At 36.3% G+C, this 26108-nt stretch overlaps 1 protein-coding gene across 1 annotated transcript in view; it reads right to left on the reverse strand.

The window, feature by feature from the left end:
- The window catches only part of LOC140751012 (uncharacterized), a 59522-nt gene extending 48764 nt beyond the window's left edge, over positions 1–10758 (reverse strand). The window contains exon 1 of the mRNA XM_073084806.1: positions 10579–10758. The gene's annotated coding sequence lies outside the window, so the exon portion shown is untranslated. The remainder of the gene's footprint in view (positions 1–10578) is intronic.
- Positions 10759–26108: the final 15350 nt, after the last annotated feature.

Consider the following 26108-nt stretch of genomic DNA (forward strand, 5'->3'; position numbering starts at 1 on the left):
CCGAAATAGTATGTTCGCTATTTTAATCCGCCCTGTGGTATTGTGATCAACATCCTATTATGTCACGGAAGGTCCCAGCTTCGATTTTTTACAATGTTCCACATAATTAAATTATATTTTTATTCTCTGAAGATTTTTTAGTTCATCCAGATCGTCGGAATGTGGAATGGGAGCCAGGAGAGGAGGGGATGACTTATAAAAGCTGGTAATCAGACCGACGATACAGTAGGTACATAGTCTACCCACACACAACAGAAAACAGAAACAGATAGCGAGAAATAAAGAGAGGAAACGAGTTATCAAATGTTTGTGTGATAACACTGAAAATTACAATGAATATTATTAACAAAATATTAAAAACATTCTTTTAAAAAAGTACATGCTTTATCAAAGTACTAACTTTGATAAAGCATGTACTTTTTTATAATACAAGAGTATCAGAGTATCACCTGATGGGTAAGTGGCCACTGCCGCATGGACATATGTAATCAAAGTACTAACTTTGATAAAGCATGTACTTTTTTATAATACAAGAGTATCAGAGTATCACCTGATGGGTAAGTGGCCACTGCCGCATGGACATATGTAATCAAACCCAGATAGAATTAGATATTCCTACCAGAGGTCGACCACAGATGCGCCGCTACCCCTGAGGACTAAGCTGGAACGCCTCGGAAAAGTATGTCTCCCTTATCACACCCTTCAAACCAGAACACAGCTGCGTTGACACTACTGTTAAAAAAGGTGTGGCAGTACCGCCGGAGTCGATCTACAAAGGGTTCTACCACCTTAAATTTATTACTTATGTTATGTGTACAAGTATTAAACATATACTAGACTATTTAATAATAAAGAGGATTAGTAGATTAACTCCGCTACAGGTGAATTATTCCTGAGTGGGAAGCGTGAGATATACTTACTATACCAATCCTTTAATAATCTTCACGCCTAAACCATTGCAAAAATATACTTAGGATGGGTTGCAAGAAAAGTCCGCTCAAAGTTAGCGTTAAAGTTAAATATAACGGTAACTTTGACGGTAGCGATGGAATGTAAAAATTCTGTGTTGCACCAATTGATTTGTCATTAACGTCATTGGTCGCTGTTACCGCAATTTTTAGTCGACATTGACAGATAGGGAAGTTGACAAATACAGTAACTTTAACCGATCGAATTCGAGCGGTTAAAGTTAAGTATTAGTTATGACGTAATTTCAACCTCAACTAAAATGGTGCAACTAATTATTTTTTTAACCATGGATTTGACGGTTGTTCAGGCTCCTGTTAATGTTAAAGTTACATGATGCAACCCACCCTTAGCTAAAATGTGTTTTGATTGATTTTCGAACATTGTACCAAATCCTTGAGTAATCCTCTAAATATAATGCATAAAACAAATTGTTAAAACAATAAATTTGTAAGTGGTTCATGTAAAGTGACAAAAATGCATAAAATTTAATTCATCCATTCATTTATTAACTTGAATTAATAATTCGTTAACATAACACATAACATTATGAATAAAACGCTACAATAAGAATAGAGACTTATGTATAGAGACTCAGAGGCTTCAATAAGACCCGTATTCAAAAATAAAGTATAACGAAACATGCGCAATGGCTCCTCATAATTTATGTTTAAAGTGGTTTCAGTTTTCTGAAATGAATACACCAAATAACTATGAAGCTTGCCTGATGTTCATGAAAACTGATGTTAGAGCCCTAAGGTCGATCACCGATGCTATCTATGCTATGGATTAAGTATAAAAAACTTAGACTTAATTTGCCACGCTAAGTGATATTAAATCATCATAATCATAATCAACATGGGTAATGGTACTGCCCCACTGCTGGGCACGGGTCTCCTCTTACAATGAGAAGGATTAAGCCATAGTCCACCGCGCTGGCCAAGTGCGAATTGGTGGACTTCAAATACCTTTAAAAACGTGTTTTTAAAGATTTGTCAGGTATGCAGGTTTCCTCAGGATGTTTTCCTTAACCATTTAAGCCAGTGATAATTAGTTTGTAACACGCACATAAATTTGATACACACATTATTACAATATTAAATAATTATACATAATTTACATTCTAATAGTACAACTCCATGTTATCTGTAATCAGAATCCATTAACGGATTTAACATGAACTCACTCAGTCGCTGTAATTACACGACATACGAGTATACTACTGCCTACTGCCTACTGCCTGCAGTCAAGCGATAAACAGCTCAAACGTAGAAATAATTGACCATAAATAAGTTAAACGAACCGACTTCTAAGCTTAATATGCGTAATATACACATTACATTTAATACTTACATACATATAAACCACGAAACTTGCAAGATACGATAAGAGATGGTATGATTCAACTAAGGGAGTTCTACTGTCACACCTAATTCTGTTGTAAAGAGTCTTGAGTCTTGATGAGAACGTGTGGATGCCGGCTGATAAGTATGAGGTGACCATCCTAATCTTTGGAGTGGCAACCCATTTGTGACCGGCTTCAAAAAGAATCCCTGGGGGCCTAACACCCACCTTTTAAAAACCATCATAGTTCAGGAAAGTTTTATTTCTTCCTTAAAACAGTAAAATATTCCGTCATACACAATTGAACAAACTTAAGCCCTTATTAATTTTTCGCTTATCCATTGTATAAAACCAACTGTAATGTTCAATGTTCAATTTCCTCAAGAAATGTAAAAGTATGATTAAAATTATATTGTTTTAAGAGATGGTAGTAAACCCAGTTCGATATGGAGTTAGTTACAAATGTCCATAGGCGGCAGTCACCACTTACCATCAGGTGGACTACATGCTCGTTTGCAACTTCAATATTATAAAAAAATCTTCGAACGGTTATGTGGTTTAAAATAGATTTTATTAAGGTTATGACTGAGTTTAGCCATGAAGAGCACTAGTATAAAGATATTTTCTGCCATAGCACTCCATAGACGTGTATACTAAAACCCAGACCCAAAACATAAATTCATCATTATGATGTGCGACTGGCCGAAGACAGGTAAGGTACCCTTAGACAGTGATGGTAATTGCTTCGCTATATGAGTTTTTAAATTATGATTACGTCAAAATTAATACTGATAACTTCAGCGCACGACACTATTAACTTGAAATACCGTAGAAGAATTCGTAAACATCAGAAGAATAGTTGGCAACCGAAGACTTTAATATCAATACATCGAACTGACATAAATACGAAGATGCTCTTAGCTAGCACCGAACTCTAGCTCACTACTCAAACAAAAGCCAATTCGATAGTCACTTCTATTATAAACGCTGTCAGATTACGATCAACGGAAATCCACGTCTTCAAATATACACGTATTTTAAGCCATGCTACCCTCTACAGGACAGTTTACCAGATTTGCCTGGTCAACCGCACGTCGGTAGCGTGTATGGGGGACGTTCCGGTCTCCATACGTCTGCTTGCGATGACTTCGATGGAGAACTATGACGCACCGTACGGTGTCACACGAAAGAATTTATTTTTGATCTTGCACCGGTCACCTGCACAGGCCTTTTCCCATACACAGTCCGGTGTAACTGCGCAGGCATACCTAATCAGGTAGACCTCTCCGGTGTACCGTAGTGTCTATGGCGACGGGTGCCCGCTCGTATATTGTATCTCTTCATTTGAGTGTTGTCAATACATATCGCGTAGTGCATGCCACGGTGCCCTAGGATACGGACCAGTTGTCCGCTTCGTGCACACGCGTGCTTAACATAAAAATATAAAATAGTAAAACAAAGGCTGTAATATATTCTAGCCAAGTATGTAGTCCAATTTTGAACGCCAATAAAATAGCTGGCGACCGCGACCCGCGCCTTTAATATCGATACGTCAAACTGACACCCAACAACGCCGCCTCGCTTTAAATTGAAACTTTATCAAAATATCTGTTTATTTTATCAACAAATCCTCGGGTCTATGAATTTTGATTTTGTTAAAACAGATTACTGCTTTATACTTGGTTTGTTTGATTGATTAGTCTGGCGCGCGATATCTTGTGCGGCCTGAAGTTAAAATTTCATGCTACGGAGGGCACGTGTGATAACCAGTTGTTAGTATTGATAGCAGAAGGTAATAGTGTAGTAACTGATTTGCGGCCTCTTAAGCGCCCTCGCTTCAATGTTCAAATTATGTGAGTGTTACAAAATATTAATTATCACTTGCTTTAACGGTCAAGTAAAATATCATAAGGAAACCTGCATACCTGAGAAATCTTAAAAAAAACTCAAAAGTGTGTCAAGTGTGTAAATTCGCACTTGGCTAGACTAGTGGACTATGGCCTAATCATTATCATGATAATACAAACGTAAAATCTTCTATTTTGTCTAAATGTAACAATAAGTGAAGGTGGTAGAACCCTTTGTGGTTCGATTCTGGCGGCACGGCACCACTGCCACACCTATTTCTGCCTTATAACAGAAGTGTTAAGCGCTACTGTGTTCTGGTTTCAAGGGGATGGTAAGGGAGACATACTTTTCCGAGGCGTTCCAGCTTAGTCCTCAGGAGTAGCGGCGCATGTGTGGCCGACCTCAGGTAGGAATATCTAATCCTATCTGGGGTTGATTACAGATGTTCATACATACGGCAGTAGCCACATACCATCAGGTGGACTGCATGCTCGTCTGCTACTCCTATATTATATAAAAAATGCTACTACAGCAAAAGCAACATGTAAATATATAAATAAATACACGTCTATGATGGACCTATACGTCCTAGTAAACATTATAACAGCGACGTAAAAATAAAATAATGGTTTTATATAATACCCTCATACCTAGCCAAGTATGTCGCCCCTATACAATATTGCACATCCGTGAAATAAGTGACAATCACTACCAGGGTTGCCAATAGATATACTGAAATATATTATTAAATATATTTTACCTCTATACTTTAAAATATTTCCATTTCTTAATATATCTGTAAATTGAAAAAAGATCAATATAGAGATTTTATTTATCATGAACCAATTATTATCCCCTTACTGGACACAGGTCCCTCTCAGAGTGAGTGTGCAAATTTCACGCATTTCTGAGAATTTAAACAAGGATTTGTTTGGGGCGTGCAAGTTTTCCCTGAATTTCGCCAAGCAACTGAAAATAGATTTCTATTATTCAGTTTGAAAAATGAGATGTTTATGTCTGGGATTGATTCCCACGATTCCCAGATGGTGGGGCAGAGTTTCAATTCACTTGACTATTAATGTTTCTTTACTACAATTTATCTTAATTTAAATTTAATTTAAATAGAAATTAAAAATACGGAGAAAATTATAAAACACGAAACAAATGAAGATGTACTAAAAAATTTAACAAAGGGAGAACTATATAATATTTCTTAATCGCATACCTAACTCTTAGCACGGAATTAAATGCCTGGTCTAAATAATTTGTAGACGATATTTCATAGAATCAAATCAATTCTTCTATTTGACAACCCTGAGTGCCACCCACGCTTCTATATCGATGCGTCAAGCTGACACTACAACACTGTTCCATTTTTAGTTGACGCTTTATTTTATTTGAACCAATTGCACGTCAGCGAAGTGTTTAGAAAATTGATGGCGTCCAATTATTTTCTTCTATGGGATTTTATATGGAAAATTGTGGATTATTGTTAGCAATTTTGTACAGTGAAAAAGCAGCGGTATATTTTTTATTGTACTTGTAGCAAAATTTAATAGCCTTATTTATTATTGCATACTTAGTATTATTGTAAAATAGTTTCATTTGACTATTTTATTCACCCTACCAACACATTAAAACGGTAGCAAAATAATTCATAACACTTAATAACGGACGTTAGTTATTTGAAAAAAACATATTTAAGTGACATACAATTACTAACACAATAACTGCAATTTACAAATATTTATTTTAGTAGTGGGTGGTAGAACCACAATTTTCGGACGTTTATTATACAATTTGTACATGTATGCAGTACCTTTCTACTACTTTATGATTGATACTTTGATACTACTTTGATTTCGCATCTCTAATATGCAGAAGTATCGTCAGTATTTGAAATGTCACTATTTCACTAACATCAAATTAAAAAATCAATTTTTACTTTTGCTATTATTATGTATACATCTGTTTTAATAGCCATTAAAAACAACTAGATATAACAGAACTGTACTGTACATTAGGTACGATACTGTGGTTAACAATGTGGTTATCCAACCCCCGAACACCTTACAAAGGGCCTACTGAACCTGAAACAGGGCCGGTCGGTTTGATCGTTGATTCCAATTGCATTTTCACACCAACAACTCAGGGAATGCTTTTGTCCGAAACTAATTTAGTGCCCAACTCGCTTCCTTGATGTCCGTATTGAAATTTAATATTTTCCGCTTGGAATTTTGGAGCATAAAATGTTGTAGCATTTATTACATAAGGAAGCTGACACACGAGTGATAGGTCAGATGACACGACCGTTGCCGATTGTTGCCGCATGTGGTCAGCGATTGTCACCTCTTATGATCAGCGACTGCAGTCGACAGCCGCTGATGACACATAACAACAGTTGACAACAGTCAGAAACCGTCATTGAGGACGAGTGTCGACAATCAGCGCCTGTCGTTACTCGACATGTACTAAAATTTATGTGTTACTGCCTGTGTGTTACCTTTCTAACATAATTTTGCGAAATTACATTACAGAATTTGATACAGGTTCTGTTGTTTACTAACTATGTTTTGTCGACTGATTTCATATTTAACTGATATTCATTGGTCACTGTACGCCATAAATATCTGAAACACACCGTTAGGGATATTTATTACGTGAGCTGATGACAGAGGCATTTCTGCGTAGAATAACGAGAATACTGCTTATATTCTCACAGGTAATCTGAACCAACTAGATTTTTTTTTATTATAGATTTAGTATATGAGATGAGCATACAGTCCACTTGATATCGGCCACAAGTGCTTTACTACGAAAGACTAAGTTGAAACGCCTTAGTTAAAAATGACACCCTTCAAACTGGAACGTACCCTTCAACCCTTCAACAGTTAGTTCCTCCGGAATCGTACCACAAAAGATTCTACCACATTCAAACTTAGTTAACTCTCATAAAAAAAAAAGATACCGGCCGAATTCATAACCACCTCCTTTTTTAAGTCGGTTAAAAAATGCATTTCCAAAAGCATTTGAAATCTAAACCGGTATATAATTATTAAAGTAAAGTATGACCTAAATAAAACCACAATATTCTAAAAGACACCCACATAATATCATACACGTGGAGCAAAAATGATAAACTCCCAGTAACTTGCAACTTAATTTATATTATTTTATTCTCATATTCATAAACAATACGTCTTGAAGGTAGGAAGTTCGGATAAGGAAGTGTTCACATGACTGAGCCCGTCAACGGCAACTTTATTTTATTACGAGTTCACGCAACTTTTCCGTATCTTGACTAGGGATGGCGATTCTTTCAGAAAAATATCGATTCTTGAATTGATTCGAATCGTAGTACGAAAAATCGAATCACAAAAAAATCGTGGCTTAAAAATCGATTCTAGAAAAATTTATTAACGTAATCGATTTTACAAAAATTGATCTTCGATCTGTTTAGGGACCAGGGGCGTAGCTAGCAAAAAAAAACTAGTCAGAACCAAATAATCACTGAAATACGCATCCCTCGGCGAAAAATGTCTAAAACACATTTGTAAAATAAAATAATATTCAATCAACTTCGATAAAAAACGAATTTCGATTTTCTAGGATGAAATATCGATTCACTGAGCGATCCATTACTAGGGATTGTTAAAAATAATCGATATTTTCGGTAAAAAAAACGATTCTTCGACTAATCGATCTCAGATGGCCAACCCTAATCTTGACTTTCTTGACACGTCCCCAGCGCAAGTTTGAGACATGTTGGACATGTTCCCGCAAGTAAATTCGACAACTTGACAACAAATGGAAATATCTCCCTAATCACAATATGTACAAAGGAAAACAATTTATATTTCCTTTTGTTGGACTTTTATTACGAAGGGTACGTCGTTATTAGATAGTACGCGATGGATTCTCGTAAGAATACTTACATGTAAATGGTAGAATTTTGTGGTTCGAATGAGGCTTACAACAATACAAGCGCTACTATGTTCTGATCTGAAGCTTGTACATAAGTTGAAGGTGGTAGAACCCTTTGTGGGTTGACTCCGGCGGCACCATCGCCACACCTATTTCTGCCTAATAACAGCAGTGTTAGGCGCTGCTGTGTTTCGTTTGGAAGGGTGGTAAGGGAGACATACTTTTCCGAGGCGTTCCAGCTTAACATGAAGTCCACCTAATGGTAAGTAGGTACTGCCGCCCATGGACATCGGTAATCATTCCAGATAGGATTAGATATTGCTACCTGAGATCGGTGAAATATCTTTTTTTTTCTCGAGGGCGAAACATTCAAAAGGTACCCGACGACGTGGGAGCGACGCCGGATTATGTGGGATTTTTACCGCACTATAACCCCCCGGTGGCCGTCCTCAACGCTTGTTGGAGAACTCCGGGATCTCCAACGGAACACAACCGGAGCCCTCTAATCGCGATGCCCAACGGGCTCTACCCTGGGGGAGCAGTTTTCGCTCCTCCCGCACCATGTAGTGTTTACGACGGTATGCGACCACACATACCGCCGTCCTTTCCGGGGTCGCTTGCTGGACGGTTCGAGCGACCACTCTTGCCGCCCGCAACCCCGGAAGCCCCTTTTAGTCGCCTCCTACGACAGGCAGGGGATACCGTAGCCCTATTCTAGTCCCGGAACTACAGAGACACGGTGAAATATCCTACCCGCCGCTACTCCTGAGGAAGTCAGGACTAAGCTAGGACTTCTCAGAAAAGTAGTTCTCTCTTACCATACAAATAAATTATCAAACTAAATATCAATTATCATCAAAATAAAGTATTGTTTTAATTCATAAAGCAGTAAATATAACAGGGACTAAAATATACTTTCTTATAATAAATAAATTATATAAGAACGAAATATTACCTAATTATTCAAGTTATAATGTCATTATAAGTCCCAAGCATTAGTAGAACAATTCGAAATTAGGTTAAAAAACTTTCTTTGGATTAATGGACTAGTCTTGTTTGCCTCAGTTCGGCTTACGAAGTTCTATTTTATTTATTGTTTTATTTTCATTAGGTACGACTTACTTTTGTTTGTCAGATACAGCAATCTGCTTTTTCAATAAACAAAATTTAACTTTGACACCTAAATTCGTGCGTAATGGATACGGAGGACACTGGACAGTCGCACGACCATCTTAATGTAGAATATGTTGTGGTTCCTCATAAGACACCATCGCCACTTCTGCCTAATAATAAGCGCAAAGCGCTGCTGTAGTCTGGTCTGTAGGATGCGGTAAGGGAGAGCACTTAGTCCTAAGGACTATACCTACAATGTACATCATATAACTTAGCTAGAACTACTAATCCTGGTTATAGAAATCCATGGGCGGAAGTTCTTTTGTTTTTTATAATATAGCAGTAGCTGAGCGTGCAGTCCACCTTATGGTAAGTGGGTACTGCCTACTTATGGTAAGTGGAAATCTGTAATCAACCCCAGATCGGATTAGATATCCCTAACCTGAGGTCGGCCATAGTCGCACCGCTACCCCCGAGGTCTAAGCTGGAACGCATCGGAAAAGTAAAACGCCCAATTGCCATAAGAGGATCGTTAAACGAATAAAAAAAACGTTTTGAAATAAGCAATCCCTTGTTATTTAAATCTATCATATTTGTATGGTTTCGATTTAGAAAAACTTATTTTAAAAACAAAATCAACCAAAATGAGCGAATCCAGCAGATGTGATCTGAAGTCATCATTTACGAGTCGTTGGGTCGTTGGTCGTTGGGTCTCTGTAGGACTTAATATGTCTAATCCCCTTTATCAAGAATCTGTGAACTATGAAGTGGGTTCCCTTTGAGATGTCCCTACCTGTCATGAGATGGAGTTTTTTTAAATGTGGTATCATTTTCCCTTTCTAGTCAGGTAATATCAAAATAAAGGATTTTCTATTAATTGTCACCACTTCCTCCTAAGATGGCTAGAATTATGGATCATGCCTTTATCTTAAGAACAAATATTGAAATAAATTGTTTTAATCTTTATTTAATAGACAATTAAATTTATTAAGAAACGGACATTGATAATATAAATTAGTCATTTTTATACATTTGATATGATAATATGATTGTATCAGATAATAACGTACTTTATTCGTAGAACATATTTTACAATTATCATTAAGTAACTATTGTACTGAAATAACTGTTACAAATTTAATCGGATTGAAACATCCAAAATATAATTTGTGTTAATTAATTACGCATTTGTACTTAGTATCTTTAATTAACACGTAACGATCATATAATTGTTTCATATTTTCAATCATTTACTTATTTATGTAATTAATAAACGATATTCATTTCAACCACATTCTAAGAAGCCATATATTCGTAGACGCGTAAACAAATACTTCTAATAAACAGGTTATCGTAAATAAAAAAGTTAAAAAAAGACCTCACCTTAAGTTAAAATGATCCAAAAAACTACACTCTCAAACTACTATTCAAAACTAATAAGTTCACTCTTAAATCACTGTTTCATTTAAAGTCATTCACAAGAAATGGACACTTGCCGCTTTTTCGTAGCGCTACGCCGTAGCTAAGGTCTACGGGGCGAGTTTACGCGCTGGGTTCCCGAGGGCAACTGAGTACTGAGCGCTCAGCGCTGCATAGCTCATCTCACCGCCGAGATGCAGGCCTTCCCCCATCTTTATAATTCTTAACTGTAAAGCACCTCATGTATTCATAATTCGAAAACTGATTCTTAAATAACTAGAAAATATTTTATCATAAACATTGAGGGACGTTTATTATAAATTGTACTGAGAATTTAATAAAAATACGGACCAATACGTTTCATTTCCGACTTATCTCAAGATGGAATAAACACTCCCAAAATTTAATATAAAATCGGATTTCTTTACATTATGACTGCGTAGCGTTAAAAATCGAAGCATAAGACAAATAAATTAAATTCCATTATGTTATTAAAACAAAATCCCTAAGCCGTAACGAATTTATGAAAGAATTTAATAATAAAGAACAGAATAATATTCATTTTTCCCGAAAACAAAAATGGAGAGGGAGGAAAGTCTGTTCCCACCTGAGGCCTGGGTAGTCGAATTTATTAGCATTCAAATGATTTATAACTAGCGAGCGGCAGCTGAATATTTTCTGATTCGTCTTAAATTAAATTCTTTCTTTCCTTTGACTGGATTTCATTAAGGGTAACGAAACGCCGCTGAGATGAAAAAGATAATCCGAGACCGACGCGTAACCACCGGCTGTGCAACCGCGTGCCACCGCCACGCGCATTCCAAGTTCATTTATAAATTAATTTTACAGCAAACATTATTGTTTACCCGACTGCTAAAATCACAACTAAGGATAGGTTTATAAGTTGATTTAGTTTGAAGGTGGTAGAACCCTTTGTGGTTCGACTCCGGCGGCACCATCGCCACACTTATTTCTACCTAATAACAGCAGTGTTAGGCGCTGCTGTGTTCCGGTTTGAAGGGTGTGGTAAGGGAGACAGACTTTTCCGAGGATTTTTTTTCTCACGTGAATGTGAGAGTACTTTATTTAAGGTATTTCAGTTATATGCTCCTTAAGACGATTAATATTTACTCTTTTGTAATATTTAATACGTATTTTTGTGTTATTAAATTTACATATTTGTTTGTACATAATTTGATTTTATTGTATTTGGATTTAGGTACTCATATCATATCAACTTGAATTAAAACGAAACCAGATAGAAAAATAGAATATACTGATACTTTTGAGCAGGAATCTACAAATGACGACCCGCGTGGCGGAGCGGTCGCCATACCGGTCTGACGCGCAAAGGCTCCCGGGTTCGATCCCCGGCCAGACAGATATCTAAATGATGAATTTAGATTTCTGTTTCTGGGTCTGGGTATTTGTGTATTTGTCTCTGTGTGTGTCCATGGCACCCACGACACAGGGAATCCTAGTGTGGTAGAAAGCGTTTATTTATTTAATAAGTAAGCACTTATAAAGTTAGGTTGAACTACTTTGCAATGATCCTGGCCCAAAGATCAAAAAGGTAGTATAATGATATTAGTATATATTGTAATATTGGAAATAAGATTGTTATATTGTAATAAGTGATTGGTGAAAATAGGTAATAGATTAAAAACAAAATAAATATTCAAAAGATTATTTCATGTACTTAATCAGTGAAATGTTTTACAGGTGTAGAATATACACTATATTTGGCACTATGCATTTAACTATACATTGTCAAACACAATTATTAAGGGCGGGAAAAGAATCCAAAAAGGTTAAACGACTGTTATGTTATAATTAAAACAGGGGTTACTGCAAAATGTGCCCTTCCAAACATGAAGCACTCATTTTGCAGTAGAATTCACTCTATTTCCCTAACTTGGTTTTGTTTCATCTTTTCATGTAATAAAAATAATGAAGACATAAAAATCTACCATTACGTAACGTCGTCATTATAATATAATATCATGTTATGTAATGAGGCCCTTCTCTTCTCCGAGGGGGAAACCTTCAAAAGGTACCCGGTGCCGTGGGAGCGACACAGGGCTATGTGGGACTCTTACCGCACTAAAACCCTCCTGGTGGCCGTCCTCGGCGTAGGGGACTCCGGGATCGAACGGAACGCAACCGGCGTCCTCTTAGCACGGTGCCCCGTCGGGCTCCGCCCAGGTAAGCTTGGCGCACGCCACACCGTCTGGTGTGTACGACGGTATGCCACCACACATATCGCCGTCCATCCCGGGGTCGCTGGCCGGGCAGTTCGAGCTCCCACTTTTGCCGTCCGCAACCCTGGAACCCCCTTTTAGTCGCCTCTTACGACAGGCAGAGGATACCGTAACCCTATTCTGGTCCCGGAACTACAGGGACAATATAATGATGCCCTAGGCAGTTATTAACAAAATACTTCCAAATAAAAAGTTCTACCCACAGCCTGAACCCATCAGAGATACATAGAATTTTGAGAACTAATTTTGGTTACCTAATATAGGTAAGTAACTTTTCTTTACCTTATTATTGATAATACACTAACGAGACATTTACCATTATCAACAGTAATATGTGTGCAAGGACTGCTGCATTCAAATATGTATAAAAGGTTTCTATTAGATTTTAATTTAACATAATAAATTAATGACTATAATAGTGCTTCTTTCTTATGAGCGCGGGAAAGCACTCGTACTTCAATAACTGACATCCAAGTTTTTTTTCTGATGCAAAAGCAACAGCGTAAAATAATTATAATAAATATAATAAATATGAATTCCTTATTATTATGTTACAGGAAGTTATATAATACTGGTTTAGCCGATAACTTTCTACGCGTAAATCTTAACATTATATAAAATTATATAGTAGTTTAGTAGTAACTTTAAACCCTTATTTTATCCCTTCAGAATTGTTTTCTTAAAACTACGAAAACGGAGTTTCATTATATTTAATCAGTAACCCACACACTAAGTGCCATACAGCTTACTAACAAAATAGCGGATTTTGAAACAAACTTTTAATCACTTATGCACGGAATATTAAAAAATCCTTACAAGCGTACTTAGTCATAGAAACAATGTATTGTCCAAATTTCACGCCTCTATCATCAATTGTTTAAGCTCTGCGATGATGAATCAGTCAGGCCAAGTCTCTTTATAAGTATAGATAAATCAGTGCTCATTCAGGCAGATAAACCATTTTATCATTTTTATTCAATGAATACAATGAATTGTACTAAAATCAAAACTGCAATGTACAAGCGAAAATAACAAAAGTTCACATTATTTCCATAAATCGTAAGGAATAGAGGAATAAAATATGAAAATCAAATAAACTTATAACAATAATCCTATTCAACGAATCCTATTTTATCTGAATTGTATGCTTCGGAAATACTCTACGCCTGAGTACGTCACTCGGACAGTGAATAGAAAATCCAACTCTTGTATCATAAATGTTGTTGAAGTTGAAAACTAGGTACTTCAAGTTGACTTATTTTATTTTTAGTTAAATTCAAAATACAGAAATCATAAATTATTTGAAAAACACATAAATTAGTAAAGATTACTCACTCCTAACAAAAAAATGTACCCAGTTTTGGGAATTGAAATAGTTGCGTAAAAAAGTTTAGCCACGTCTCCGTGCTAAAATGTCCCTAAAATATTTGTAATAATTATTCATTTATTATGTAAATTACGCAGTATTAGTTATTTATTCGTAAATTTTCTCTAAAAATGTTTTTATTTGTCAAGAATTCAAAAAAAGAACTTACTAATAGGCCGTTTGTGGCTTCATTCAATTTCAAGGCGGCAAAGTATCTTTACTAATTTATGGAAAAACATTAGTGCAAAGGGTGAACGGCCTTTAACACCGGGGGTCTGGACTTCGTTTTTGGGTTTCATGCGCCCCTATTTCCGATGTTTCGCAGTAGTTTTCATGTGGGAAATTAATTTCCTCATTAGAAATAAAAAATTATCAAAGGTATTAATAACCCACGCCTGGCTAGCACGATGGACAATGAATAGAGCACAGTAATTAGTGGATGGTGATGATGATGAATAGGCTCATCGATTATTTGTCACTACAAATTTATTACTCATCGCGTTACAAGGTAACTAATCAAAAACTTGTAAGGAGGTTTCATTAAGGTTTTTAAAGCTTTTCTTACAAAAACAAGCATCGTTATCCACAAGCCCAATGATTTACAGGAGTATAATTAGAAAAGAGCCTCACATTGCACGCTTCTCACTATGGTATTGAAGTCAAAATATTTAATGAGTGCAGTACTAAGAACAAAGGATGTTTACCGCCACACGACTATCGCCAAAAGCGCTTTGAAACCGCCCCTTTTCGAGGTCTTACTTCGTTAGGTGCAGAACTTTTAATTAGGCAATCTGATACGACTTTAATACGATTGCAAATAAAAAGAAACTAGGGAGATAATTAAATTAATTAATCCAAAACTTTCCACACTGCCAAATATCAAAAAGAAAATATTTTTTGTAAAGTTTTAATGTACGAGTATATATTGGGCACTGGTATAATAACTTGTAGAGACGAGATTTTTTATAATAATTACTACATAAGAAGTAGAAGGCGGTAAAACCTTTTGTGGTTAAACTCCAAAGGCACAGCAGCGTTTAACACTAACACATTTCAAGTTAGTCGTCAGAGGTAGCGACGCACCCTGGCACTACTTGTCATTAGAAGGACTGCTTTTTTTATAATATAGGAGTAGCAGACGAGCATACAGTCCACCTGATGGTAAGTGGCTACTGCCGCCCATGGACATCTGTTATCAACCCCAGATAGGATTAGATATTCCTACCTGACTTCGGCCACAGATGCGCCGCTACCCTTGAGGACTAAGCTGGAATGCCTCGGAAAAGTATATCTCCCTTACCACACCCTTCAAAACGGAACACAGCAGCGCCAGATACTGCTCTTATTAGGCAGAAATAGGTGGTGGTGAACCACCGGAGTCGAACCACAAAGGGTTCTACCACCTGCTCTTTTGCTACTCCGATAAAAAAAATGAAAAGGAGCTCCAATTTAAAAATAAATAATTATGTAAGTTTTCGTTACATTCAATATGAAAATAATATTTAACGTTGGTTAACCCCACTTCATGTATAATTCACACACCACGTATACATTCTGAGATAATGAGGCTGACCCAAATACCCAAAAATATTCCAAATGCAAGAAGTGCTGCAAAAAAGGAACCTAATTAAGCCTGAAGTCGAGCATTCAAAAGATACTAGAAAGTATTTTGGCATCACGTTGCGACCGAAATGAGAGCTCTAAATACTTGCACCTACTGAATAGTTACATGTATCTAGGAAAAGACATTCCGTGGAGATCCCATTTGAATTTGTGCTATTTTCTTATTTGTTCAAATTAATTTATGATTTTTTTTTAAATCGTGCTAGAGAGGAAGTTCTTACAATTTGGGAGCGCCAAATTTCAATTTTATAGTTTTAGAACGAAAAGCCTTTCATGTAACAATGAAAAGAAATAGTGTCGTAGAGATCCTATTTCAATTTGTAGCATTTTATTCGTTGTATAAATAATCAATGTAATTTCCCCTGTAATGTAATGTAAGAATGTCTTTCAATCTGACAGCCCCGAATTTTAATTTAAAAGTTTTAATTGCAGTATCATACGTAAATAAAAGGGTATTTAAAAATATTAAAAAAAAACTATTTTTAAATGGTACGTACTAGGAATCTGTAATCTTTAAGTGTTAATTACTTCACACTTCAAACTTGAACTCAGGTCTACACTATTACCACCAATGGCGAATTATATTGAGTTCTATCACCTTTACGGTACACGAGGTTTTGCCGACTTAGTTCTATTACGTGGAATCGCTTTTAATTAAATGAACAGACATAAACCTGAATATAAATTCTAATAAAATTAATAGTGACAAAATATCATTTAACTTAAAATCACCATCATAGAAATGATATGTTAAACACATGATTGTTAACACGGAATTCATAAAATAGTTGTAAAAAACCTAGGACCTCGATTTCAATGTCCCTGTAGTTCCGGGACCAGAATAGGGCTACGGTATCCCCTGCCTGTCGTAAGAGGCGACTAAAAGGGGCTTTCGGGGTTACGGGCGGCAAGAGTGGGAGCTCGAACCGCCCGGCTAGCGACCCCGGGAAGGACGACGGTATGTGTGGTCGCATTCCGTCGTATACACCAGACGGTGTGGTGACACAAAGACACCTGGGCGGAGCCCGACGGGGCAGTGCGCCGAGAGGACTCCGGTCGCGTTCCTTTGGAGATCCCGGAGTCCTCTACGCAGCGCCGAGGACGGCCACCGGGGGGGTTTTAGTGCGGTAAAAGTCCCACATAACCCCGTGTCGCTCCCACGGCACCGGGTACCTTTTGAAGGTTTCCCCCTCGAAAAGAAAAAAAAAAAAAAAAAAAAAAAAAAGGACCTCGATTTCAAAAGATTTCTGGATTATAAAAATTACACCAAAGTACTTCCAAGTTAACTTTGGCGGACATTGCCTGTATAATATTTTTCATATTTTGTAGATCACAGAAACACTGTAAACTACATATTTAATTAACCATAAACGTAAATTTACTATAAATTAACGTAAATCTAAATATATATAACTCAAAAGTGACTGACTGACATAGTGATATATCAACGCACAGCCCAAACCACTGGACGGATCGGGCTGAAATTTGGCATGCAGGTAGATGTTATGACGTAGGCATCCGCTAAGAAAGGATTTTGATCAATTCTACCCCCAAGGGGATAAAATAGGGGATGAAAAGGTTCGTAACGCAAGCGAAGCCGCGGGCAAAAGCTCGCTTACTATAAATGACATATACTATTACCCATTGCGAACTTAAGCTATTTGACCTGTCAAATCAATTCTTGATTAAGTTTAGTTGTTACTCAGTCTATTATCTCATTATAGACCGACATCACGATCCCGAATGTGCTCTACATTTATAATGACGTTGCGGCCAATCATATCAGCATCAGTCGATAATATAATAAGGCCTTCAATTATCCCTATAGTTTAACTTAATGGACATTAAATGACAAATTACGAATTTCATTAAAATATTGATGGCCTTTTTACTACAGTGTATTGCAAATTATATGCTAGGACGAATGACGAATCAAATCATAATATGTATAGGTACGAATTTTAAAATCATATTATGAATTAAATGTTTATTGTTATTGTTATACTTGTAATAATTGTTAAACTAAGGATCTTCTCAAAGGATCACAAATTATTTTAGAAGTTGCATTAAATTAGGGATAAAAATAATTTTTGCACTTATTCCGAATATTTTTATTTACTTCCACATTTAGTAAGACTTATATAACATCAACGATGACACATTATGCTATTTTATTTGAATTAAGGCCCTGTACATTTATAATTTAATCATCGCCAGAGGTAGAGATACTAAGTGGAGTTTATTCTCATAACACGAAGGAAGTTTAAGGCATAGCCCAGCAGTATCGATGGCCAAAGAGTTCTTTTAGTTTGCAACTTTTTTGCAAACTGAAAGCATAACTTTTGCACTTCTTGACTGGCTCCAGTTAACATCACTGCACAAATATTGCTTCAAGAGACTAAGTAGGTATTATTTTCACCGTTTCATTCTTATGAAAGTTTTGTTTCTGATATAACATGAGTAGTTTTTCCAACGCTTTCTTCTTTCACGATCTAATACCGCGTTTCCCAACCTGTGGTCCGCGGACCCCTGGGGACCCGCGAGTATATGTATGGGGGTCCGCAGTGTCATTTATATGAAAAGGCATTATCTGCTCTTGTTTATACAAAAAAACAAATATAAAAACAGATCACAAGTAGAATCTGATTTGAGATTACAGCTTAGTAGCAACATCAACCCGAATATCCCTGATTTAGTTGCAAAAAAGCAAGACCAACCTTCACAAATATTTTTTAATTCATATTTTTCATAATAACCAGTTATTACCTTCAGTATTTTTTTTTTGCATCTTTTATAACTAAAATAAATATCTAATCCGTTTTTTGCTGTATATTTTATTAAGGGGGTCCGTGAAAACTGTGCTTGATTTCCTAAGGGTCCGTGGACTGAAAAGGTTGGGAAACGCTGATCTAATACAATAATTTATTTCTGTCTTACTGCTCTACTTAAAGAGTTGTAACTTTAAATTACAGAACTAGAATAAGTAAATAAACGATGAACGAATCCAATAAAACACAATAAGTTAAAATCCAAAGAATTAGATACATAAACTCATATAAGTAGCCATATACATGCATACATGCAAGTATACAAACATACATATACATACACACGCACATACGTTCAAAAAACTTTACCCACCACAGTCGGGTAAAAATATATCGCGTCCAAGCAACTCGTGACTCATAACTCTTCCCTAGTAGCGTCTAACGACCCACGGCCGGAGACAAGTTCCCCCGATTCCTGGCGTAATTTCAAAGCTTTCATATACTTTGTTCACAATTTAGACGAATCCAACTACAAGTCATATCTTAAAATATTGAAAGCTGTTTGGACTATAGTGCGTGCCAAAAATAAGGCATACATACACAAATATATATACACACACACACACACACACACACATACACAGACACACGCTCCAAAAACTTTACCCATCACAGTCGGGTAAAAATATATCGCGTCCAAAGCAACTCGTGACTCATAACTCTTCCCTAGTAGCGTCTAACGACCCACGGCCGGAGACAAGTGCCGTCGATTCCTAGCGTCTATAATTTCAAAGCTTTCAAAGACCTTGTTGCACCGAACTCAACCGCTCTAAAGTATGGAATTTAGTACGCTGCCACACTTATAAACAAAGCTTAGCTGTCATGGATTAAACGCCAGCTAAAGGAAAGATTTCGTTATTTTTATTACTAAATAATCTCGTATGGAAATGTTATAAATTTGTTTTATAGTCATTATATATCTATTTCCTACACTTTAATTTGATACTTATACAAATACTGAAAAAAGTATTTATTATAGCCATTATACTAGTATGTCTTGAAGGTGGTAGAACCCTTTGTGGTTCGACACCGGCGGCACCACCGCCACACCTATTTCTGCCTCATAACAGCAGTGTTGAGCGCTGCTGTGTTCTGGTTTTAATGGTGTGGTAAAGGAGACATACTTTACCGAGGCATTCCAGCTTAGTCCTCAGGGGAAGCGGCCCACCTGTGACTCCAAGTAGGAATACCTAATACTATCTGGGGTTGATTACGGATGTCCACGAGCGGCAGTAGCCACTTACCATATTGTGGACGGCATGCTCGTCTTCTACTCCCATATTATGAAAAAACGTTAAATACGTTAATGTTTTTTCCCATCATGGTTTAATCCAGTGTGCGGATCTGGTTCACATTCGTACCGCTTAAATTTTATGATTTAGTAGATATTTTTCCTGGCAGGTGCGCCACACGTATGCGGGTCCCTAAGGGACTGCAGTGACATGATTCATGCAAATGAGGATTCATGCATGTACTTACGCGGACACGTCGTTATACAAATAAAGCAACGGGTTGCACTCCGGAAGTACCGGCAGAAGTGACAACTTTCGTAACCTAACCTGAGTAATAAAATATAATAAATTAAAAATGAAACTGACACCCATTATCATATTTTTTCTATGCTGACCCTAGATGCTATCTTGACTTCTGCAGTTTTCTTTACCGTCTTACGAATTTTCGATCAGGTCACGTGTTACACCTGACGCGAGTTTAACATTTTTTACCCATCACAAAAAGTGCACAACGCCGCTACAGAAGTTTTCACTTCAAGAATTAAAATGTTAAACACAACTTAGATACTCGCAAACTATCCGCGAAGTAACTCGCCAAACAATGACGACTATGTCAACGATAGGCGCGTAATACTTTGATTTCCACTGAAAAACCTACATTCTGCGGAGAACAGCCGAGCGTCTTCGCGAATACACCCAACTAGGTTATACATACTCGTATACCATACTCGAGTCTATTTGTTTGCACTCGGCGAGTATCTAAGCCGTATTACATTACATGTATTACAGATATTAACATTAACTTCGACAGCTATTTCAATAAAACATCTTAATTAAAAAGTCTTTCACTTCCTGGTTATATACTGAATGCCCACGAACCAGTAGGAATCCACCGCACACTAAATATCTTTTGATTGCGCCTTCATTTTACGACGGAATGAAAAGTAAATGAGCGTTAAATCATCACGTAATATTCCATACAGTTTTTAATGAGCATCGAATTCAATAAAAGACAGAACAATGCAGTATGTGAGTGCATATTGTGACCCTTTTGTTTGTGGGACGCCGTCATTATAATTTTTACGGTAACAATGTCTAATGAGTGGAACCTATCCATACGGTATACTCAATACTGGTCAGCTTGTGTCAATGTATTGTATTATAAAGGCACTCTGCTATTATTATACAATAGCTTGACATTGTTTTATTATAAAACATCGCATTACGTATTGAGTGATGCCATAATTTTTAGAGAACATTTGACTGTCAATTTGTTTTTTCTTCTATTAAAAATATTTAAATATTTTTTATGTAAAGTGCCAGTATTAAATTGGGAGGTACTAAGTTTTGTAATCAATCCACATTTATTTTTCATTCAGACTTAAGATAAATTTCACTACTATTTCCGTATTCAAAAATCGAGTTGAAGAGTACTATAGTTCCTTATCTAAGTAGTTTATATATATAATATATGTGTATTTATATATCTATGTATAATATGTAATGTTATTTTTACATCTTTATATAAGTACACACTGTTTCTACCATTCTGCACCCCCTATCCACTCACAGATCTGCTGGAAGAAATTTCTTACAGATATAAGCAGTGCCTTTGTATATACTATTTCTTTATATCTGTTTTTTTTTCTTGTATCTGTATTGTGTGTGCATGAATAATAAATAAATCTGTCCTACACGTAGTAAAGTAATTTTAGCCCAGAGACCCGTAGACTTCACCCAGTATTATTGTACCTACTACTCACAAGGAAGTGTGGTTTACCACAATCTTGAAGCTCTGACATAACAGTACATAGAGTTTGTACTGGGTATAGCTATTACTCCTGTAAAGCACGTAATATATAGGATTAAAAGACTTAAACATACATTTTATTACGTCACACTGAATACTTATACAGTAGTATTAAGCGTTGATGTATTCTGGTTTGGAGGATGTGGTAAGGGAAAGAGACTGTTACATTTCAATTAGGGTTTTAGTGGTAATAACGCACTTAAGGGCAATCCCATTTAGTAAGTAATCTTATACTTTCTGAGGTTGATTATAGATGGCCATGGACAGCCGTGGCCACTAAACATTAGGTGGAATGCATTCATCTGCTTTGGTTTCATAAAATAAAATATTACAAAAAAACATTTGTTTGAAATTAAAAGAAAGCTTGCAGTAGTAGTAGTAGCGCTATATGTTTATAAATAAACTGACTTATGTACATACCTACATAAAAATGTAACCAGACACGTATAAACAGAATTGCTTGTGGGTAAACATCACGATATGTTCACATGGTTCGTTAAGCAACAAACACGTTTTCGTATGCACTCGTAGGAATCTGCAAAAATTTCAATTTTATACGCATACAATAACATGAGGGTTAAATGATGCTTGCAAGTAAATATACTCAGTAAGATTAGATGTATAACAATAAATATAGGGTAAATATAAGTAAAAAAGTAAGTAACCATTCTAACTTTGATTCATGATCAATTCTACGTTTTATTTGTATTTTGTTGAAGATCGTTAATCATTATGTGTGTACACCCAGTAAGTAAGGACAAAAAACATGCCCCTTCCTTAGCAGTCTGGTAAAAAAGCGCCTAGTAAGTATTGTAAAGTAGGTCTATTTGTACGCTTCAATTAAAAACCATTAAGATCTACCCTTTTGTCTGATCATAAAACTTCTACACACGCGAGCTGAAAAAGAGCTTAACAAACAGTCTACAAATATACCAACATTATTCTCTTAGTAAACTCTAAGAAAAAAGATAAAAACACACTACAAATTCTAGCGTACACACTCGGAAATAAGTTGAAGTAACGGGCGGTCCATATAGTTGAATTTGGGAGGCAGTGAGTGCCGTGCCGGCATCTCGGCCGGCGGAAATAATGACTACCGTTCTGTAATTGGAAGGGGCCGGCACATCGCAGGTATGGGGTTATTCAGTATGATGTGGACGGTTAGGTAAATATGGGTCATGCGGTATTTTATTTATCATTTAGATAAATGTATTTTGGCTAAACTTTTAAGTGCCACAATCTACTATTAGCTAAAAATCTACTATAAGGTAAAAAGGCGCCCAATAAATATTGTAAATTTGGTTTATTATTACGTTTCGATTAAAAATCATTACGTTCCCTTATCCTTTCGTCAGATCATAAAACTTCCACACACGTAAGCTGAAAAAGAGCTTAGCAAACAGTCTACAAATGTACCAACATTATCCTCTTGGTAAACTCTAAGAAAAAAGATAAAAACACTACAAATTATAGCGTACACACTCGGAAATAAGTTGAAGTAACGGGCGGTCCATATAGTTGAATTTGGGAGGCAGTGAGTGCCGCGCCGGCATCTCGGCCGGCGGAAATAATGACTACCGTCCTGTAATTGGAAAGGGGCGGCACATCGCAGGTATGGGGTTATTCAATATGTTTTGGACAGTTAGGTAAATATGGGTCATGCGGTATTTTATTTATCATTTAGATAAATATATTTTGGCTAAACTTTTAAGTGTCACAATCTACTATTAGCTTAAAATCTACTATAAGGTAAAAAGACGCCCAATAAATATTGTAAATTTGGTTTATTTGTTTCGATTAAAAATCATTACATTCCCTTATCCTTGTGTCAAATCATAAAACTTCTACACACGCTAGCTGAGAAAGAGCTTAGCAAACAGTCTACAAATGTAACATTATTCTCTTGGTAAACTCTAAGAAAAAAGATAACAAACCACACTACAAATTATAGCGTACACACTCGGAAATAAGTTGAAGTAACGGGCGGTCCATATAGTTGAATTTGGGAGGCAGTGAGTGCCGCGCCGGCATCCCGGCCGGCGGAAATAATGACTACCGTCCTGTAATTGGTAGGGGCCGGCACATCGCAGGTATGGGGTTATTCAGTATGATGTGGACGGTTAGGTAAATATGGGTCATGCGGTATTTTATTTATCATTTAGATAAATGTATTTTGGCTAAACTTTTAAGTGCCACAATCTACTATTAGCTAAAAATCTACTATAAGGTAAAAAGACGCCAAATAAATATTGTAATTTGTTTTATTCATGTTTCGATCAAAAGACATTACGTTCCCTTATCCTTTCGTCAGATCATAAAACTTTTACACACACAAGCTGAAAAAGAGCTTAGCAAATAGTCTACAAATGTACCAACATTATTCTCTTAGTAAACTCTAAGAAAAAAGATAAAAACACACTACAAATTCTAGCGTACACACTCGGAAATAAGTTGAAGTAACGGGCGGTCCATATAGTTGAATTTGGGAGGCAGTGAGTGCCGCGCCGGCATCCCGGCCGGCGGAAATAATGATTACCGTTCTGTAATTGGTAGGAGCCGGCACATCGCAGGTATGGGGTTATACACGTATGATGTGGATAGGTAAATATGGGTCATGCGGTATTTTATTTATCATTTATATTTTGATTAAAGATTTAAAAGCTAGGAAATCAACTATCAGTTAAAGAATCTACATAAGATAATTTTAGAATAGCAGCTCAACTATACCTATGGGCATATGTAAGAGTTGGGGGTTTTTAAGACCTATATTTGCCATTAAAATTAGTGATGAGTGTCCTCAGTCTTTTAAATTTGTAGCGGAGACCCATAGCCAGTACCGGGACACATGGATTTATAAAAGCTCTGTTGTTTCTATTTTGAAGAGCGTGGTAAAGTATCTAATTAAGTCGGAACACCTCTTGTAAGTATTAATACCCTTGCTCGAGACATTTCAACCGAAGAGGTAGCCACGAGTCTGCGGCCGGCCTAAAGTAGAACTCCAATATTGTTTGTCACTAATTACAGGTGTCTATGAACAACAGTAACTACTCACCCTTATATGAACTGAGCATTTATAATTTCATTTACTGTTTTATAAAAAATATCTCTACGTAACATTGTTTTATAATAATACATTTATAATCAATTAAGTGTGCATTCCGTCATATTAGTTTAAAACACTAATTTTAAATAATAGCATGGATATCCGCAAGGTAACGCCTGATACAATTAATTAAAACATTAAAGTAAATAGGTATACAAGTCAGAAATATGAAGCTGAAACTTCAGGTCCAAATTAGCACTGAACTTTTAATTATAGTTTATTTATATTAAAGTTAATTAACCCTCAGTGGAGATATGTGGCTGAAAACTCCTGCTTCGAGGAGGATCCCAAACGGAATTATTAACGACTTCGAATCTGTTACACGTGTTCGATGTTCACCACTAAAGCTGCTAAAGTATTAATATTTCACCCATTTTGTGTTCCGTAAAGACCTAATTATTTTTACAAACTATTTTAATTATATTCATAACAAATTAAACATGAAGAGTAATACTTATGAACATAAGCTAATTATATTAATTATGGTGGAGGGAATTAATTTATTTTGATAATTCGTATTAATTTTACACTAAACATTTCTTTTATAGATCCAGATTTATAACTCCAGATAAATATCAACAATTCTATAAAGTTGCATTTTTTTTACTTTACAAACTAACTTCAAAATGGGTTCTGCATTTAACAGCTATATATCGCTAGAAAACCTGCATACCTGATAGATCTTAAAAAAATGTTCTCAAAGGTATGTGACGTCTACTAAAGCGCACTTAGCCAGCGAGGTGGACTATACCTAATCCTTCGCTTTCTAAGAGGAGACCTGTGTCCGGCATTGGGACAGTGATGGTTTAACTACAACAACGACCCTCAGCATAACATTATATAGACATTTCCGTTTCTTATACCATTAGCGAAATCCTTTGAAGACCCCGCCTACAGTTACACGCTGAAATCGGCGAGGAAACGCCCGCTAAAAGATTGCACAGCACCGTCCAGCGTGTACAGGAAATAATGACGTCCGGCGAGCTGCCTCCGTAATTGAAACATACCGACCGGCACAAGTAAATTACAGCCCGGAAATGTACGTATGAAGGGTGGATTTTGCTAGGTATGTAATAGGGACAATTTTAACTAAAACTTTAAACGTTTAAAGGTTTTGAAAATACTCTAGGGTTTAACATGGCAACACTGCTACGCAAATTTCTTTTTTGTAGCAACTGTACTTACGCTGTTGTTTTGTTTTGAATAGTTTTATTGAATAAGATTACGTTCATTAAAAATCAAGTATATGAATGCATCTGCGATTGGTATGC

This window comes from Epargyreus clarus, unplaced genomic scaffold (genome assembly GCF_041222505.1).
Source record: "Epargyreus clarus isolate Ecla_fem2 unplaced genomic scaffold, WU_Ecla_fem_2.2 ptg000021l, whole genome shotgun sequence".
Taxonomy (NCBI): Eukaryota; Metazoa; Arthropoda; class Insecta; order Lepidoptera; family Hesperiidae; genus Epargyreus; species Epargyreus clarus.